The sequence below is a fragment of the Myotis daubentonii genome, chromosome 8, assembly GCF_963259705.1.
Source record: "Myotis daubentonii chromosome 8, mMyoDau2.1, whole genome shotgun sequence".
Classification (NCBI taxonomy): domain Eukaryota; kingdom Metazoa; phylum Chordata; class Mammalia; order Chiroptera; family Vespertilionidae; genus Myotis; species Myotis daubentonii.
This window is the reverse complement of record NC_081847.1, coordinates 4,719,693-4,738,363: the sequence shown is the minus strand read 5'-3', so window position 1 is coordinate 4,738,363 and position 18,671 is coordinate 4,719,693.

Here is an 18,671-nt window from a genome sequence, read left to right as displayed (position 1 = left end):
ACACCCCCCACTGGGGATGTGCCGGCAACCAAGGTACATGCTCTTGACTGGAATCGAACCCAGGACCCTTCAGTCCCTAGGCCGACGATCTATCCACTGAGCCAAACCGATCAGGGCGCTCAGATATTTTTTGTATTAACTGGGAAGATGGCAGGTCACAGCTAAGTGCGTGAACACACACCTGCCTTTATGATACCTTCTGCCGGGGCTCTGAGAGCGGAGTGGCCTGGGGGCTTGGGGGAGCTGGGAAGAGTAGTTTGTGCTCATCTCTCAAAGATGGATAGGAATCAGACACCCAGCGGTGGGGAGAAGTCACTGGGGGGGGGGGAGAGTGTGATGGAAATATGGAGCACTTGTCATTTGTCCACCCCAGCTGCCAGCATCTGGGGACCAACTGGCATTGCTGCTGCGGGGATGGGGCTTGTCTCCCTGAAACATCCAGGCCAGGCCAGGGCTTCATCCCAGACCCTGGGCCCAGGCCAGTGTGCAGCCAGCGCAATGTTTGGTTTAGAGTTCCTCTGGTTCACCTGGAGGCAAAGGCATCCAGGGTTGGGGGTGCCAGCAGAGTGTCCCCTTTCCTAAGCCTGCTTCTCCAGCACCCCCACCAGTGCCTGACAGCAGCTCCCCTCTCCCATTCAACTTTGAGTAGCCAGGGAGGCTCTGGTGTGGCAGCCTAGAGCCCTAACCAGTAAGGGGGAGCAGAGTGGGTGCGGGTGGGCGACCAGGGAGGAGGTGCTGGAGAGGTGAGCACAGCCACACACACACACACACACACACACACACACACACACACACACACACACCCCGCATGCAGGGCCTGGCTGCCAGAGGGCCCAGATGGGGGCGCAGGCGCACACTGAGTGTCCTGGAGAAGTCCCATCACTCCAGGGCGTCAGGACCAGAGGAAGAGCCCGCTTTGTGTTTCCTTTGGACATCTGCAACTCCGGAGTGTTCGTTTCTTAGCTGACAGCAGGCACGATGAAGGAAACTGGTTATCCACTTAGAGGACGGTTACAGCCGCACCTGCGTCAAGTCCACATTCAGGCTCTCCTCTGACCCCTGCAACGCACTTATAATGACACTCTGGGCTGCGCTGTGTGCTTAGTGGCCCAGCAATAAAGGAACCTAAGAGCAAAGTGCTTTTCTTTCTCCACCAAGCCCTGCTCTCAGCAGAGTTTCACGTCAGGGGTTTCTCATCCTATATAATAAAAGCCTAATATGCAAATTGTCCCCTGGACCAGGAGTTCGACAGGGAGTTTGACCAGAGGGCAGGGCCAGCCAGCCAGCCATGGGAAGGGAGGCCCTGACCAGCAGCCGGCAGCCGCTAAGGACCCTACCTGTGCACGAATTTTGTGCACTGAGCCTCTAGTAGCAAAATGGTTCTGCATTCCAGCCAGGAGCTGCGTGCACTCCCCACCTGGCACGGGAAGAGCCTGCTTTCTCCCTGCAGGCGGCATTGCTAATGGGCACTTTATTGCTAAGTGCATTGTCCCTTTGGGAGAAAAATAATTTCTTCCCAGTGCATGTCTCGTCTCCCGGCTTACTGATCAGTGGTGTTATTATGCCTGTAAGAGTCATTTGTAAGCTTTTCAAGTGATACGCCAATGTCTTTTTTTTTTTTCTTCAGGTAAAAGAGAAAAAATACACACACTAAAAGCAAAAAGCTATATGGGACAGGGGATGCATCATTGCAACCAAATTGGTGTTTATCTTACAAGGGCTAGAGATGGAAAGGCCCTGCTTGCTGCTTTTTGTGCATGTTCCAGAAGCAACCTCGCCATTAAATATGAGTGGGAGGGAGATAGAGAGAAACTCAAGTGCCTGTCGCTCGGCCGCGGCTGTGAGGCGGAGGGAGCATCACTTCTGTCCTCTCGTCTGTGAGAGGGGCCAGCGATGCGCTGTCCTAGAGGACAGTGGGGAGCCTCCAGGACACTGTCCAGTACAGAGAGCCCAGGTGGCCCTCTGAGCGGCGAGAAAAGCCTCTCTTCAGGGTCTCTGCTTCTGCTTCCTCATCAGGTGCCTCACTATTGGGTGGTGGTGCGGGGGAGGGTGCTGCTGGCTGTTCCTTCTCACCTTGGCTGTTGGTGGAGAGGCAACCTGGGGCAGAGAACAGTACCAGCATCTTCCGTTTGCTCTCACAATCTTGCGGAGTTTATGGAGAAAACAAACTCTGCCTGGAATTCAGGTGCTATGTGCTCAGAGCTCACAGGAGTCTTCTGAATCGCGACTGCTGAGCTCTGAGAGGGGTGTGTGCACGAGTGTTCCTGTGAGCACACATGTGCGTGCATGAGTGCATGTGTGTGCATGCACATTGTTGTTTTGTAGGTGAATGAACAGATCTTCAGGAGGTTGGGTAACTTGCCCGATGTTGCCTCTTCAGTAAGATTCAAAACTTAGCTATGAATCCAGCTGTCTCGACCCCAGGCCTGCTCCCAACTCTGCAGGGAAGTCGCTCGCCAGGTGGCTTGGGAGCTGAGCCTCTGAGGAGCCACGGCCTGTGGTCTGACTGGGTTGCGGAGCTGGATGAGGAGCCACAGCCTGTGGTCTGATGGGTGCAGAGCTGGATGAGGAGCCATGGCCTGTGGTCTGACTGGGGTGCGGAGCTGGATGAGGAGCCACGGCCTGTGGTCTGATTGGGGTGCGGAGCTGGATGAGGAGCCATGGCCTCTGGTCTGATTGGGGTGCGGAGCTGGATGAGGAGCCACGGCCTGTGGTCTGACTGGGGTGCGGAGCTGGATGAGGAGCCACGGCCTGTGGTCTGACTGGGGTGCGGAGCTGGATGAGGAGCCACGGCCTGTGGTCTGACTGGGGTGCGGAGCTGGATGAGGAGCCACGGCCTGTGGTCTGACTGGGGTGCGGAGCTGGATGAGGAGCCACGGCCTGTGGTCTGACTGGGGTGCGGAGCTGGATGAGGAGCCACGGCCTGTGGTCTGACTGGGGTGCGGAGCTGGATGAGGAGCCACGGCCTGTGGTCTGACTGGGGTGCGGAGCTGGATGAGGAGCCACGGCCTGTGGTCTGACTGGGGTGCGGAGCTGGATGAGGAGCCACGGCCTGTGGTCTGACTGGGGTGCGGAGCTGGATGAGGAGCCATGGCCTGTGGTCTGATTGGGGTGCGGAGCTGGAAACGAACCCCAGGTTGGAAATGGAAGCACTCTCCCCATCAAGGAGGCTGCTGTTAGCCGGTTACCTTTCCCACCGGTAAAGGCAGCTGTAATATTGATGGCTATTCCTTGAAAGATGACTTCTAGGTGCTACCGATAAGCGTCTCTCAGAATGGAGAGCGGAGCGCACGGTGCTCCGGGCACCCCATGTGTTTATAAACACGTGCCTCAGAGCAGACGGGACATGAGCCCGCCTTTGGCTCGTTTGGTGATGAGTTACTCAGCGCGGATAAAGCGGTTATTAGCATCTGTATTGGGCTTCAGATTTACAAATCCTTTCCTGAAAAATGTGGCTGTGGCTGCCGGGTTGTGTCTCTGCTGTTTGCCGCCTTGCCCGGGACAAGAGGGCAGTGGCCCGGGTCAGAGTGAGGCTATGGGCTGCTCCTCTCCCTGGCACACACGTCACTTTGCACTTGGCTAAGCCATCGGGAGGGTTTGGTCACCGCCTGCCCCAATGTCGGCTTCGCCCTGTGTTTCTAGAACTGATGTTTGATGACGGACGAGGGTCTTGGGCCTTCCTCCTCAGACCCTGGCAGAGCCCTAGGGTCACAGGAGTGGCCCGCAGACCTCAGGCAGCCCCTCAGAGTCTGTGCCTCTGTCGCCCCCTCTCCTCCAGGGTGGGCGTGGTCAGTGGCTTTCTTGTAACCACTGGGAATGTTAACAGTGGAAAGTCACTCCTCTGAGTGGCTACAAGAGAGGCCGCAACTGCCCTGCATGGGCCACTCTCCCTCCCTGGCTTTCAAATCACTGGGGAGCTCACGGGACAGGCAGCTGAGCTGAGGCCTCTCGGTCCACCTGTTTCGAGGACTGAATTCTGCCAGCAGCCCTGCTCCCCAGTTTCAACGCAGCCATTGCTTCTGGAGACTCCTGGTTGACCCTTTGTCATAGCGAGCAGGCCAACAGCAACTCCAAACCGCAGGTCCCCTGTCCAGAAGGGGCAGGTGCCCAGCCTCCAGTGCCCTCCTGACTCACAGATCCAGCGGGCACACACCTGGCTCCGGGGGACTTGCCCCTGGTGGTGACACTCACCACACACTGTGCAAGGTGAACCGGAGAGGCCCACCACCACCCAGCTGTCCTTCCCCATTCTAGAACTCACGCACTGTTAAAAACATGTTTGTTCATTTCGGAGAGGAAGGGAGAAGGAGAGAGATGAAACATCAGTGATGAAAGAGAATCATTGATTGGCTGCCTCCTGTACACCCCCCACTGGGGATGGAGCCCACAACCTGGGCATGTGCCCTGAGCAGGAACCGAATCATGACCTCCTGGTTCATGGGTCGGCGCTCAGTGACTGAGCCACACAGGGAGGGCAACTCATGTACTTTCTAAAGTAAATGCATCAGCATTGGCTGTGGTGTGGAAAGACCTGGCAGTCAGTCTGAGCATCGTGGTGAGGAAAGCGGCCTGCCTCCCACCCCAGGGTCAGGCCTCATGAGGAAGAAGCCCCCGAAGTGCCCTGAGCCACAGAGAAACACAACGTGTGGTCCTTCCCACAGGGATTGCAGACCTGGAACATGAGGCAAAGGCAGTTCCCAGAGAGCTGCAAACAGCAGTGCTCCCGAGTCCGCCCCGCAAATGCACGAGGAGAGGAGAGGCTTGGCGTGTTGTGTGCAGCGGCTGTCCCTGCGTTAGCAAGGCGGCGGGGGTGGGGGGGTGGGGGGGCGGGGGGATGGGGGGGGAGGGGATGGGGGGGAGGGGCGGGGGGAGGGGCGGGGGGTGCTTCCCTGCCTCTGACTGCACCGCCCCTCCCAGCGCCTGGAGGCCCTTCTCTTTAGGAAGAAGGAGGATGCATGGTGCCTGGAGAGGCAGGTGGGAGCCGGCCGTGTGGAATCCACGCTGTGTTGGGAAATGCTAAAAGGCCACGGGAATTAACACTAGGGGCAAGTCCTCGTCTTCTATGTGTATTTACAGCCTCGCTGATTTTGATGTGGGGGTGACAAGGGGAGGAGGAGGGTCTCAGGTGCTGGAATTCAAGCCGGGCAGAACCTGGGATTTCTGTAATTGATGTTTAACATGACACTAGTTTCCTTGTGATTATACTAATATGATGTTCCATGTCGATTACGTCTCAAAACCACAGAAGGAGGCTGCGAAGGAGAAGCGAGAGCAATGGACGGGCGGAGACTGGCGCCTGCAGCTCAGGGAAGGGCGTCGCTGGGAGGCGCTGGCGCTGAGGTCATGGAAGGGCCTGGGTCGGTCACCAGGTGTGGGCCTGGGGGGCCTGGGGAGAGGCTGCAGCCACCAAGGGCCAGGAGCAGCGGGGAGCAGCAGGGGAGCCAGTGGGAGACGAGGAAAGGGGTCAGGCAGAGTCTAGCAGCAGTTCTCAACCTGTGAGTTGCGAACAATGAAAATACACCCTGCATATCAGATATTTACATGACGATTCATAACAGTAGCAAAATTACAGTGATGAAGTAGCAACGAAAATAATTTTATGGTTGGGGGTCACCACAACATGAGGAACTGTATTAAAGGGTCGCGGCATTAGGAAGGTTGAGAATCACTGGAATGTTTTAGGAGAGGGAAGCCAGCTTAGTCTCCGAAGCGAAAGGTGAGGAATTGTTTGAGTGGGGCAGCTTTAAGCTGCTTACCAGTTGATGAGAAGGATGGAGTTAGGAGGGAAGTTTAGATGCACAAAGAAGGGAAATGAGTAGCAGGTTAGGACTCCGGCATTCACTCTTCATGAAAAACATGGAGACAACGCCGAAACCGGTTTGGCTCAGTGGATAGAGCGTCGGCTTGCGGACTGAAAGGTCCCAGGTTCGATTCCGGTCAAGGGCATGTACCTGGGTTGTGGGCACATCCCCAGTGGGGAGTGTGCAGGAGGCAGCTGATCAATGTTTCTCTCTCATCGATGTTTCTAACTCTCTATCTCTCTCCCTTCCTCTTCCTCTCTGTAAAAAATCAATAAAATATATTTAAAAAAAAACAAACAAACAAAAAAAAAACGTGGAGACAAGCCTCTCGGAGCTCTAACATCACCCAGAACCGCCCAGCAGCGCACGAAGGTGGTACTGGTTGTTTTTTTAAAAGAAAAACAGCTGATTCTTGGTAGGAACAATGAGCTTTGTTGTATAATTCCGATAATGCCAACGTGACTGAAAACGAGTTTCCATCTGCCCTGCGGCCTGGGAGCCCGAGGGAGAACCCCAGGGCTGGGGCTCCCACACACCCCATTCTGAAGAATTTGCCTGGAACCCAGCGGGGAAACAAACACGGGGAAAGGGGGCTGCGCGTGAACCCACCACACAGATGAAGAAAAGGAGCATTCAGGTAGGAGGTCAGCCAGTGCAAAGGCCCTGGGGTTGCAGTGAACTTGGTGTTTGAAGCCAGAGAAAGAAGACCGAGTGGTGGCGGGGGAAGCGCCCAGAGAGAGTGGACCAGGTGGAGACTGGGAGAGGAATGTTGGGAAAACTATGGATTTTGTTTGTGCACTGTGGAGCTGTGTGTGAGTGGGTTTTAAGCTGCAATGGAGTGTGGTTTTACAGGTGGTGTGTTACTGTGTTTTTGACATGGGTACAAGGGGTGCATCACATTCCCTCATGACAGAATCCTGTAGATCCTAGCATAGGAGCATTGGGAAAGGGAGAGGGAGAGGGAGGGGGAGGGGAGGGGAGGGGAGGGGAGGGGAGGGGAGGGGAGGGGAGGGGAGCAGGAGAGGAAAAGAGGGAAAGAGGGAGAGGGAGAGGGAGAGGGAGAGGGAGAGGGAGAGGGAGAGGGAGAGGGAGAGGGAGAGGGAGAGGGAGAGGGAGAGGGAGAGGGAGAGGGAACAGGCTAGAACTCAAGCCTGAAGCACAGGAGGCTGAGCTTTGGTTTTGGATTTGGGCTTCTCCTGACTGTTTGGTTCTATTTTTGCACCAGTTGTGTTTGGCATGCCTCTAAATTCAATACTCCCCCACCCCACCTCACATTTTATGCAACATTTTCTTACTCTGGGAATTCTGGGAATTTTTCCATCTGGGGAAAAATTGCAGTTTTTATGCATTAAAATAAAATCATGAAGAGGTGAAGAGACTTTTTGGCTCCTTATCTATTTGTTCAAGTTTGTATTTCTTCTGTTGATTTCATGTTGGTACCTTTCTCTCCCCATTTTTAATTAGACTCAGTCTGTGCTGCAGGCATTCATAGGTCAGAAGGCAGCAACCCATTGTTTGCACGGACAAGCTGGCTTGCCAGGCGTGCCTGCCCCAGTGCTCAGCGCGCACATTCACAGAGGAGTCCAGAGGCCTCCATCTGGCCGGGCTGGCCTTCCATGGCGGCGTCCCGCCTCAAAGTGACTGCATTCACCTTGCCGTGATTGAGGTACTGCATCTGTTATTAATGAAATCACTTTTATTAATTCTCAATCCATTTATGTAGGAAATAGTATCATCCGAGCAGCCATATGGTTGACTCTGTAATGAATGCAAAATGCCTGGAAGGCACAGGAAGGATTCTGGGTGGTGCACAAATGAGCAGCCCAGCTGGTTTCCATTAAACTCCAAACCCAGACAGCACCCTCTCCTGAGAGGCCCTGACTGTCGTCTGAAAGGGAACGGAGCTGGGTACACACAATGTGCACTCCCAGGAGTAGGTTAGGCGGGACTGTGGCCTGTGGCACCAGGAGGCGGCCCTGGGTGGAAGGGAGACTTTTCTGAGAGAATGCGAGCTCATCCTCCCCAGGGATCAGCAGCAGGAAGGCGAACCCTGACAGATGGCTCAGCAAAGCCCTGAACACCGGTGGGCAGGCGGGCAGGCGGGCCCCAAACGCCTTGTTCTGTCCCGTCACATAGTGCATAGCCGAGGTCCCCGACTGGATTCCCTGAGCCGCGCAGCGGGGTTTGCTGAGGAGAGCCCTGCGGGTTTCGGTGTAATTTCATTGATGGTGGCACTGCTGCTTGATGTCCTGTGGATGCAAAACACCTAGAGCCACGCGCAGAGTTCACACACATGCACATGCGGATGTTTCACCCGAGGGACCTCTGTTGGGTTAGGGTAGGCTTGGTCATGAAGACTGTTCTGGCATCTCTCGTCCTAAATAAACACAAGTGCAGGAGACCCTCCACTGGAAACCCACTCGGAGGCGCGTTATGGGGTCTGTGCCCTTAGGCCCACAGGGTGGGGGCAGCGCAGTCCCAGTGCCGCCCTGGGAGAGGCCCCCAGTGCTTCCCCACAGCCCCGTGCAGAGGCCAACCAGCCCCCCGCGTTTTCAGAGTTGAAATGCCAGTTCAACCAGCCCCTGGCGGGCCCCTCTCCCTGGCCGGCACCTCCCCCCTACAGGGGTGTCCACAGGCTTCTGAGGGGAAGGCGGTCTCAGTCTCCCCCACCCAACCCCAACCCCCCCATCAGCCAGCGACCGCCCCACGCCCCGCAGCACCTCACCTGTAGCCAGGACCTCCCACCTCTGGGTGGAATCCTTTCCATGGGGCCCCACCTGGGCTGCCCTACTCACCTCAGCTTGAACTCAGCTCCCAGGTCATCACCAGGGCACCCCAGTACCTCCCGCCACTGCTCACACCCCAACATCCTCCTCCACTGCTCACACCCCAGCACCCTCCCTCCACTGCTCACACCCCAGCACCCTCCCTCCACGGCTCACACCCCAGCACCCTCCCTCCACTGCTCACACCCCAGCACCCTCCCTCCACGGCTCACACCCCAGCACCCTCCCTCCACTGCTCACACCCCAGCACCCTCCCTCCACGGCTCACACCCCAGCACCCTCCCTCCACGGCTCACACCCCAGCACCCTCCCTCCAATGCTCACACTCCAACATCCTCCTCCACTGCTCACACCCCAGCACCCTCCCTCAATTGTTCACACCCCAGCACCTCCCACCACTGCTCACACCCCAGCACCCTCTCTCAACTGTTCACACCCCAGCACCCTCCCTCCACTGCTCACACCCCAGCACCCTCCCTCAACTGTTCACACCCCAGCACCCTCCTCCACTGCTCACACCCCAGCACCCTCCCCTCTACTGTTCACACTCCAGCACCCTCCCCTCTACTGTTCATACTCCAGCACCCTCCCATCACTGCTCACACCCCAGCACCTTCCCTCAACTGTTCACACCCCAGCACCTCCCTCCACTGTTCACACCCAAGCACCTTCCTGCCACTGCTCACACCCCAGCACCTTCCTGCCACTGCTCACACCCAATGCCTCGGCTCCTGCTGGGACTCAGCTATGACACCCACAGGGACTTGAAAAACCCAAACCCATCAACCTGTTTGTGTCCCTCTGAGACTCCTATCTCCATCCGGTCCCAGCCCCAGTGCAGCACCCTTCCCACCGGGCAGGTGCCCTTTCCACCAGGCAGGCGTCCTTCCCACCAGGCAGGCATCCCTGTGAGTGGAGGACGGGCCACCAGTGCTTGTCCTGTGTGGGGTGAGCTGGTGCAGCGGGCTCCGTGCCCTCTGGGGGCTGCCTCAGCACCACGCTCACACGGCACGGCCCACTGTCTGAGGAAAGAGCTTCGCAGTGACCGTGAGGGCGGCTTGCAGGGGGACCATGCGGTGTGAACCTCCTTATACGTCGCGTGGTGCCTGCCAGGCAAGGCGGACTCTAGTAAATGAATCGTTAGTCCATCCTACAAATATTTGCGGAGGTCTTGCTATGCGGCTGTGGCTGGCCTTGTTCTAGGCACCAAGGATGAAGATGGAGAGGTGCCCACCCCCTCGCGGCATCAGGATGGGGAGGAGGCCCAGCCCGCAGGTGGTCCAGTGGCAGGTGAGCTGCCTGTGGGCAGGCTGTGAGGAAAATGGAGTGGGCCTCTCAGACCTGAGTAGCTGAGAAGTCCCCTGGGCCCAGCCCTGCATTTCTGACCCAGCAGATCTGTCTGGGGCCTGAGAATGTGTATTTGCAACAGATTCCCAGGTGCTGGGCTCCCCGACACCTGAGTGAGATTCCAGCTGGGCCCGTGAGGAACTGGTGACCTGCTGTGTCTCTCTCCACCCTTTGTCAGCCAGGCCTGAGTCCTCTCTCCACCCTCTGTCAGCTGGGCCTGAGGACCCTGTCCCCCCTCTGTCAGCTGGGCCTGAGGTCCCTCTCCACCCTCTGTCAGCTGGGCCTGAGGACCGTGGGTACAGGCATGGGAGGCCTGGCGAGTGTCTGCCAGCTCCACGCGCTAATCCTCAGACTCAGTCCCTGATTCTGGAACATTCTCCTGCTTGCCACTATGTGTTCCCCCATGAGCACTTCAAGGGATGATGTTTTAAAGTCTTATTGAATTAATGACCCCATTAATACGGCCATGTAGAGGCTCCTCAGAGCAGCCAGGAATTGTGAAAACAGAAGTGATTTTTTTATTTCAGCAGCTTACACATCTCCCTATCGCCTCCTGGGTGGGCCAGCTGGTTAGGTGTGCGAGGATCTGGGTCAGGCAGTGGTTTCAGAGGCCAAAAGCATTGGCCGTGGAAAGTGTGGGGTCGACGTCCCTGAGCTGACCTCGGCCAACCCTTTCTCCCCGTCCCATCTGGAACCATAAACAAACATGTGCAAGAAATCACAGCCAGATGAGTGTGTTTGCTTTTTCAGGTGGTTGGCAGTGAGAGCCAGTGGGTCTGATTTGGGTTTGAGTCCAGTCCTGGTCTGGTTAGCCGAGCATGCCAGCCTCACCTGCAGATGGTGGGAACTTATTTTTCTATCTGTGTTCACACCCTCACGGTCTGAAACAGCCATCCAACCACCCCCTCCCTCTTTGGAGAAAATTACTGGGAACTGGTTGCTTCTGGCCAAGGTCTCAGGTGTGGTGCCAGGTTCCATTCCAGCCTCCGCCCGTGGCACACAGGACTTCTGAGACCCTGATGGCCTCCTCCCCAGCCTGAGGATTGGGGGCGGGGGCTGTATCACGGAGCAGCTGTCCCAACTCCACTGCCTGGATGCCCTGTCCAGGGGCTTACAGTGACCGAGGCGGCCCTCCCACGGGCAGACCAGAGGGCAGCGTGCCGCAGGTCTCTGCTCCAATACTCATTACAGAGGCTACACCTGGCTTTTTGGTGTGTTTTTTTTTGCCTATGGATTTCAAACTCTTTTACTTTGTGATTATTTTTGCAGAAGCTAACATTGTTGTGTTTTTTAACCACTATTTAATAATACTACAAAGGAAATTATACAACACCTGGTTTATACAAAGTCAATAGAGAATGCAGAGATACAAAAGGGTAAAGTAGGGTTTTCTTCACTTCCTGCACTTTATTCTCATTTTCTAGAAATAATATTTTTAGCTACTTTGTTTCTCATGTGTCCTTATAAACACATCTATGCATTTTCACCGTGTCACTGTGTGACACGTGTAGGCTATGTAAAAACCATCCCTGACATGTGCTCCCATTCTACAGGCACTTCTTCCCTTCCTCCATGAGCAATATTTCTCAGGCGTGGGAGGGTGTGTGGACTGTGTGAGTGCTTTAAGGCGTGACCATGCCCGGGGTCATGTCTGCACCTGTGAGCACCCACCCACAGCTGCACGCTTTCCTCTGCCCCGACCCCCAAGCCCTGCAGTTCTGCCCGTTTGCTCTCCTTTGTAATTCCCAGCACACGCACGCATCCCGCGTCACCCATGCTTCCCTCACGGCACTGGCGGCGCATGATGTTCTCAGCTGTTTTGGCAGAACGCTTGGTGACATGAACCTAGATCTGTGCAAGTTGGTTTAATTGATGTGTTTCCACTGCTGCGGTGGGAGAGAAAGGAAGTGCTTTAGAGCAACCCCAACTATTAGATTTGAGTCCTTGCATAGAGTTAATATTTACAAGAGGAAACGAAGTGGATCGGGATGAGGGTGAATTCTGACCCGGACACTGAAGTCAGAAATGCCCACTGGTGCCCACACCAGTTCTTCAGCAGCTCCCAGTGAGCCCAGATCCTGGTCCCCTCACCGCCATAAGCACTGCCTCTGGGGCCAGGCCTTCATCGGCTCCTGCCTGGCTACTGCAGCGCTCCCCACCCAGCCCCGCCCCCTGAATCTCCCATTCCCCACCCAGCCCCGCCCCCTGAATCTCCCATTCCCCAACCAGCCCTGCCCCCTGCATCTCCCACTCCCCACCCAGCCCTGCCCCCTGCATCTCCCACTCCCCAACCAGCCCTGCCCCCTGCATCTCCCACTCCCCACCCAGCCCCGCCCCCTGCATCTCACACCCCCACCCAGCCCTGCCTCCTGCCATGCCCCCTGCATTTCCCACAGCCCACTCCAGAGCGGCGGCAGCCTTCCTTTAAAAATCACAGGCGATGTCACAGCTCAGCTCAGAGCCCTTCCACAGGGTCTGCCCTCACTCAGAGCACAAGTCATGGTCCTACTATCACCTCACCTTCAGAAGTTACACAATCTGCCTGAGGATAAACAGCTAATTGGAAATGGAGTGAAGCCCCAACTTCAGGAACAGATTTGGAGCCTGGGCTCTCACAGTTTGCGTTTCTCCTGACTCCCACCAGCCTGAGGGGGTTTGCAAGCCTCCGAGACAGGGTGTGGCCAGGGGGCAGCTTTCGCCCCAACCACGATGCCTCTCTGGTGGGCTGAGGTTCAGGGTCGCCATCTGCAGAGCCAGCTGGGAGCGGCAAAGCCCATTGGCAGGCACTCACTCACTATTTCAGTTCCCCTCCAATGCTATCTAATAAATAGGGAATATGCAAATTGACTGTCACGCCGACACAAAGATGGCAGCGCCCACAGCCTGTGCCTTGAGCCAGACCGAATCCTAGCAGGTTCCCCACCATGGCCTTTGCCCATCCGTGTGCATGCCAGCACAGAGAAAAAGGCAACAAAAGAGATTGGCCCATTCAGATCAACTTGTGGACTCCCCTGGAGGGTGAAGTGTGCGGGCCAGCACTTGAGAACTATTGAATTCAGGGATTATTTCAATAATCCACTCTCCAGAAATCCAACCTTTCTGTCATCTTGAAGCCTGGCTGCCTCAGTTTGCTCTCATCGGATCCGTAATTAGAGTTTTAAAGATAATCTTTCCCCAGCATGATGAGACATGAGAGGGAACTGAACTTGTTAGAAAGACCAGTCTATTTAAACAGAGAAGAGCCAAGTGTTCTGTCATTAGGGATGCAAGTACTAGGCTGTTGGCAGGAAGTGCGACACCAACTTGCAGGGAGCTGAAGAGGAGTTGGAGGCTGTACACCAGCCCGAGATGGGGGCTCCCTGTGCGCTCCCTCCCACAGCCACCCACGGGGCTCAGCAGTGAGGAATAATCGGTCGGGAGGACCTTCCTTAGATCTGAGTCCATCAGGGTTAAATTACCCCAACTTGGCTCCTCCACATCGGCTCGGGAAAATTATGTAACCTCTGAAGGACCTTGGAGGTGATAGTAGGATCACAACTTGTGCTCTGAGCTGTGGAAGGGCTCTGAGCTGAGCCATGACATCGCCTGTGATTTTTAAAGCAAAGCCCAGATGTGAGGAGCTCTGCTCTGGAGAGCTACCGTGAGGCAGAGCAGGACAGTGGGGAGGAGTCAGCAGGATGTGGGCTCTAACGTTGACCTCGCTGGTTGGAAATTGTGTGGTCTTGGTCAGGATATTTCTCCTCTCAAAGCCTCAGTTTTCTCCTGTGCAATACAGAAATCTAAATACTCACAAATGTACAACATTTGTGAAGGTAAAACATGCTAACATAAATCAAATATCTGGCATAATACCTGGTTCATATTAAACACCCAAGAAATGGGTGTTGTTCTTATTTAAATATTAGCAAGGTGGTCAGGAAACTGGAATCAGACAGTCAGGGTTGTATTAAAGCCACTTTATTTATTTATTTAGGAATATTTTTATTGATTTTAGAGAGGAAGAGAGTTAGAAATAGAAAAAATGATGAGAGAGAATCATTGATCAGCTGCCTCCTGCACACCCCACACTGGGGATGAAACCTGCAACCAGGACATATGTCCCACACCAGGAATCAAACCGTGACCTCCTGGTTCATAGGCCGGTGCTCAGCCACTGAGCCACGCCTGCTGGGCAGCCACTTCATTTATTAATTGTGTGACTTTGGAGAAGTTACTAAACATGCCTCGGCTTCACTTTATTCATTGGTAATATGAGGACGCTATACTTACACGTGAGATCACTATGGGGTTGAAGAGGTCAACATTTGTGAATGTAGCAAGAACCATGCAAGTGTTAGCTATTGTTATTATTAGCAATAGCATTATAAGCACCATCATGCTGTCACCATCTTCATCATCATTACCATCATTGTCATCAACACCATCCTCATCACCAATATTATCACTATCACCATCATTGTCATCAACACCATCCTAATCACCACCATCACCATCACTATCACCATAATGATTATCATCATCATCACTATCACATCATCATCACCACCATTACCATCATTATCACCATCATATCACCACTAGCACCACCATCATCATATCACCATCACCATCACCATCATTATCATCATCATCACCACCACCATCATCATCATTACCATCATCACCATCATCATTTAGGCAGTGGTTCTCAACCTTCTGACCCTTTAAATACAGTTCCTCATGTTGTGACCCAACCATAAAATTATTTTCGTTGCTACTTCATAACTGTAATGTTGCTGCTGTTATGAATCATAATGTAAATATCTGATATGCAGGATGGTCTTATGCGACCCCTGTGAAAGGGTCGTTCGACCGCCAAAGGGGTCGCAACTCACAGGTTGAGAACCGCTGATTTAGGGTGACCAGCAGTCCCTGTTGGCTGCAGACTCCCTGTTTCAGCGCTCAAAATTTTGCGTCCTGGGAAAGCATTCCCTGGCACCGGAGTTGAGCCCTCCGCGGCACCATGAGGCAAGGGTCCAGTAGCTTTGGTACTCACATCCTGATCTCACAAATCAGACCACGTCATCCAGAGTTCCTGTCACCAGCCCAGCACACACCCACATGCACCCCCGACCCAAGGTGGCATAGAGTCTCTGTTCCTTCCTTGGCAGTTTCCAAGAAACTTGTCTTTAGAGGAACCGGAAGAAAAGCTGTCTGCCCGTGGGAACATTGTAGCATGAAACCCGCTGCACCACCATTTGGAGGAGGCCGAACAGCTGCTGGTTTCACTCTTGCACACCAATCATTTCTAAATAGAGCGACACCACAATCTTAATTTTCCACTCAGTGATGAAAGCAGCCACATTATTCACAATTATCCATCAGCACTTAGTAATTCACATTCTACAGCAATCTCAAAGTGCTTTAATGTATATACTACGGGCGAGATTTATGGTGGGAATTACAGTATGGCAAATCATTCTTTTAAATGGTGCTTAAATCACACAAGTTTAAAATACTAATTATGTAAAATATATTCTGAATTTTTAATTTTTACCTTGTTGAACAATACTCTATTGCCAGCTTCAACTGGGACCACTATACCTTCAAAAGCACTCACTCTGAGTCTGTCCATAATGGAAACAACTTAGTGTTTCTACAATGTCATTTTGCCCGAGTGCCCCATTAAAAAAAAAAGTGAATAATGGCCATCTAAAAGTCAAAATCATTACAAGATAATGAAACATGAAATTCTGTTTTGAGACAAAATCCATCTCAGAGAAGAGCTTGGGAACACTTTGATGGCCTTGAAATAACTACTGCGTTAAAAGATGACATGTCAGAACTATGTCTGCTAAGGACACAGCTCTAAAAACACACTGTCACCATGGGTGGCTCTGTGTACCCACCGATGGGGAACCTGGGAGCACCTACAACCACCTCCTCCTGTTAGTCCCTGGAGGAAGCTGATCCACACCTCAGAACCAGGGAGACGCTGTGGCGTCCCACGGGAGCCGGTCAGCGCCCTGGGGAATGGGCGGACGCCTCATTGGCACACCTTCGCTCCAGAGACCCACTCTCAGGGCACACTGAAGACGGCTTGGTTTTATGAGGTAGTTCAAAGTAGCCATGACCTCAGCTCCACACCAGGCCCCGCTCATGTCCGTGGGCAGAGCGTCTCAAGATGCTGCTCACCCAAGTGTGGAGTCCATTCAGCCGGAGGAGGGGATGCTGACGGCAGAACCAGACCCGCCCCATCACTGCAGTGGGCAGCTTGCTGAGCCCAAAAGGCAGGCCATCTAGGGTTAGACCTTCCAGAACCAGAGCGTGGATGGGGCAGAGCCACAGGGCGAGAAAACATTGAACTCCTCTCAATGGTGAGAGCACTTTAAGGCAGGACTCCACGCTCCCGAGGACGTCCCGCTGAGTTGGACCCATCACCGCTGTCCCCACTGCATGGAGCGGAGACCTTCCCCAGGACGTGCGCCAGCGTGTAGATGGCCTGCACCCTGCAGGGCCCAGGAAAGGAGGCTGGCTCACGGCTCTCGCCTGCAGCAGGTCTGCTGGGTGCGGGCCTCTAGAGCTTTCCTGAGCATGTTCTTTAACAGCCTTGGGGATTCTGGTGTCAGGTACTCAACCATGAGCCACAGCCCCGCTGTGCCCACATCAGCGTTCCCGTCAGCGTTGCAGCCCGCTCCCCTCAGGAGAAGACGGGATGCGGCTCTCAGGTACCTGGCCTGGCATTTTAAGCGTCTCAGTCCTTATCTCTTCTCTTCTTTGCCAACACACATGCCCCTCCTGCCCCGCTCTGACCCTCAGGTCTCACGTTGCCTGAGTCGCAGTTTGTCATTTCTGACTCACGTCTCTTTGGGATTGTGAACACGCGCAGCCTTTGCAAAGAGGTTCAGGTGGCGAGTGCTCAGGGTGCCCTGGCACTGTCTCCGGCACTGCGGGTGGGCGGGTGCGCACCGTCTCAGGCGCTGACCTGCCTGGCTTTTCCCTTCACAGGAGCGGCCGGTTCTGATGACTCAGCAGCAGCTGGCCCTCACGCTGGCTCTCGGAGGCGGCACATGTGGTCAGTCCCTCAGAGAAGTGGGGTGGGTGGGAGGCAGGGAAGACAGTGGCAGAGAAAAGGAAGGAGGAGAAAGTATGTTTCTCCCGGGGAGAGGGGACCGCTGGTTAAAACCCACATCCACCTGCTTCCGGCACTGGAATGGCCCCGTGATGTGCCCACACTGAGCTCAATAGCCATGTGGGGGCAGCGCTCAGGGGTCCTGCACTTCCTCCCTCTGGTGTTCACCCTTCTGTGATCAGTGCTGAGGGGACCAAAGGTGTCGGGTGGCAGGTGCCCCTGTGGCCTGAGCCTGAGGCTGGCAGAGCGGGCGGGTCAGCTGGAGCACCCACCGTGACACGCTGCCCTCGCCCCGGAGAGCCTTCCTCAGGCACAGAACCCAGCACCAGTGGGTGGGCGGGGGGCTCAGAGCCAGGTCAGCGAGATGCCTGGCGTCCCCCCTTCCTCTTGTGGGTGCTAATGAGCTCCACAGGGAAACGAAGCGTGCACCACCCACTGTTCACGCCAAGGGGCCGAGGGGAATGACTGCGTGCCTTTGCTCAGCCAGGTGTGTGGGAGCCTCGCAGGTGAGTCCCTACGTGGCTCAGATGCTGTCATCGTGGCCAACTGGCCCCATTATTGCCACGTTCTGGTAGCTGTGGCTGGGGTAGAAGTGGCTGGGATGCTTTGGCCGAATCCCTGTTCTGTGCGGCCTCATTGGCTTATTAACACGTGCCTCTTTCTAAATGGTGGAAAGTGGAGAAGGAAGCAGTGTTCTGACTGAAACGGAACTGGGAGTAATGAAGACAAATTTCTGTGCAGATGCACAGCCCCCGGACAGTCAGAACCATGTTCCCTGTCACCGGGAGGGCTCGGCTCCGTGGGCGGGAGTGGAGCTGGGCCCAGCAGCCAGCGGGCCCCTCACAGCCCTGCTTCCTCTTAGCTCACTTGGTGCAATCCCCAGGCCGTGTGGATGGTTCGGGAGAACGCGGTTACAGGGCACCCCTGAGTTATTATTATAGCAGCCAAACTGGACCCCAAACAAAGGCTGTGTGTATGAATGAGTATTCATGTATGAGTGTGTGTGTGTGTGTGTGTGTGCATGAGTGAGCAAGAGTGTAGTGTGTGTTAGTGTGAGAGTGAGTACATGAGTGTGTGTTAGTGTGTGAGTGTGTGAGTGCATGTGTAAACGGGTGTGCATGTGTGTGTTAGAGTGGATGTGTCTGTGTGAGGGTGTGTGAATGAGTGTGTTGAACCTGTAGCCAGGCTCACCGAGAAAGAAAGAGAGAGGCCGAAACCGGTTTGGCTCAGTGGACAGAGCATCGGCTTGCAGACTGAAAGGTCCCAGGTTCGATTCCGGTCAAGGGCATGTACCTGGGTTGCGGGCACATCCCCAGTGGGAGATGTGCGGGAGGCAGCTGATCGATGTTTCTCTCTCATCGATGTTTCTAACTCTCTATCTCTCTCCCTTCCTCTCTGTAAAAAATCAAATATATATTTTTAAAAAAAAAAGAAAGAGAGAGGACACAAATAAACAAAATCAGAAATGAAAGAGGTGAACCAACCCCACAGAAATATAAAGAGTTGTAAAAAAATACTACAAACAGCTCTATTCCTACAAACTGGACAAGCTAAACAAAATGGACATATTTCTAGAGAAATACAATTTTCCAAAACCAAATCAGGAAGAGTCAGGAAACCTGAATA